This window comes from Palaemon carinicauda, chromosome 14 (assembly GCF_036898095.1).
Source record: "Palaemon carinicauda isolate YSFRI2023 chromosome 14, ASM3689809v2, whole genome shotgun sequence".
NCBI classification, from domain to species: Eukaryota; Metazoa; Arthropoda; class Malacostraca; order Decapoda; family Palaemonidae; genus Palaemon; species Palaemon carinicauda.
In genome coordinates, this window is record NC_090738.1 from 64,005,784 (window position 1) to 64,008,283 (window position 2,500).

A 2,500-nucleotide genomic window follows, 5' to 3' on the forward strand; every position below is an offset into this window, starting at 1 on the left:
TTCTCTTTAAGCAAATCAATATGGAATAAATCTTTCAACTTTGAAAAATATATTATCATATTTATTTTCTAAATGAGATATTTATGCATAATAAATTACGATAATTCCATTTCTTTCGGATTACTGGAATTATAGCATTAGATATCTTTCAATAAACCTAAACGAACAATGAATATGAATAATGTTTATCTAATTACAATACATTTCGATGAAGGACACCCATAAATGTTGTATATTACCGAGGTCTGTCAAAATAGTCTTTATTCATTGTTACAAATGTCAAAATCATATATTCTAAGTTTAATTAATTTAGTTTTAAAATTGATTAGTTAATTCAAGTCTTTTCATACGACACCAGTATCATGAGATTTTCTCTATATGAAAAAATCTCAGACAAATATATCCTGAAAGTCTTCCTTTGGGTACGTGGAGAAAAGAAAATAAAGAACCAATTTTCGCTTCTATTCAGATTTACAATAAAAGAAAATATGATAAATCTTCCTTAGAGGTGCAGTGCAAGCGTGAATGAATACGTCAGTATTTATTTTATTTCTTTGTCATTTCTCACATTCGTGGTCAGTTATTCCCATTCTTAATAAATTTTTCCGACATGACGATTATGTTATGTGATATTGGATCCTATGACTTTTTCACCTCAAATCAAAGAACGGATTCAATATTCTAAAACGTCATTTATAACCTAGTTGCTTAATTTCTTTACAAATAGACTTTTCTGTTAGTTACAGATATATACACATATACATACATACATACATGCATACATACATACATACATACATAGATACACACACACCACACACACATATATATATATATATACATATACATATATATTACATATACATATATGCATATATATATATATATATATATGTATATATATATATATATATATATCATATATATATTTATATATATATATATATATATATATGTATATTATATATGTACACATTCACATGATAGATTCATGTATATATATAATATATATAAATATATATATATATATATATATGTATATATATATATATATATATATATAAATATATATTATATATATATATATGTGTGTGTGTGTGTGTGTATACATATATAGCCATCCGGATATGAGATATTTCAATAATTCTTCACTCATTTATTATGCATAGGTTTTGTGACTTTTTTCTTCTGAAATTTAGACATTTTCATATTACAAGATTCGACGATTTGAAGAAAAGCTATAAGTTTATGGAAATTAGTGTATATTGGCAACTGCAATTTTTTTCATTCTCTATGAATAATAAAATAGTTTTCAAATGAGTTAGGAATCTATTTTACATCTCAGTTTACCTTCAATAAAGAAATAGATTAATAGAATTTAATACCAAGTTCATGATATGGCCGTGTATCTCACTCCTCCAAAGGCAGTCGATGTTATTTCCTGATATTTTGTAGAGAGACGTTTTATCACAGAGGAAAGGTCAGGAAATGAACAACAGTCATCTAGGCAATAGGCAATTTAATTGCACAATATAAAGTTGAATGGAACTCCAATTACTTACATTATCTGCAGTGGAACTCATATCCCTCTTTCAATAAGCATTTTATATCTCCAATGCAGCATCCCATTTAACATGGAAATTCACATTCAACAATTTATGTTATATAATCATTTTGATAAGTTCTCATGCCCTTAGTACGGCATGAATGTTGAGTAAACGATTTTTCGATATTTTATCAAATCGGAAGATATCTATGCAAAGAATATTCTTACTAAATTTTTATAAAGTTCAGCATTATTTTTTTTGGGCATAGAAAATCACAAATAATTGACTACAAACGATTCAAGGAAACAAATACATTTAAATATGTATAATATACAGAGCATTATTATGGAAACTATTTTGCTGTAGGGTTCACTGGATTATGATTATAACTATCTTGTATCTGTAAATAAGAAAATAACATACTGTTAATTGAAAAAGACTAATACACTCACACATATAAATGCACAAACTCACACGCACACACACGCGCAGAGAGAGAGAGAGAGAGAGAGAGAGAGAGAGAGAGAGAGAGAGAGAGAATTACTTTATATTCTTACTAAGAAGACAAGAGATAAATTCAGTTTCCATTTTCATCAAAAACTATTTATTGCAAACAAAGAACAAATATGAGCAAAATAGTTCCATCAGAATAATGTTCACAAAAACTGATAAAAAAATATATAGCTAGCTAATTCTAATAAAAAATGTACAAGATATTATTATATATTTATGCAAATGAATTAATCAAGAAATTCGAAATTAGATGAACAAAAAGTCAATTTAATATACCGAAAAATTTTATTTTCTATATTAACTGAGAAGAGAGTTATAATGTTTTCCCTTTATTAGTTTTGACCTTCGGAAGGCTCAGGGACATTCAATCTTTTGTTGATAAAACATATTACTATATACAGCAAAATAAATATCGCGAGACAGACAGGCAGACTCACACA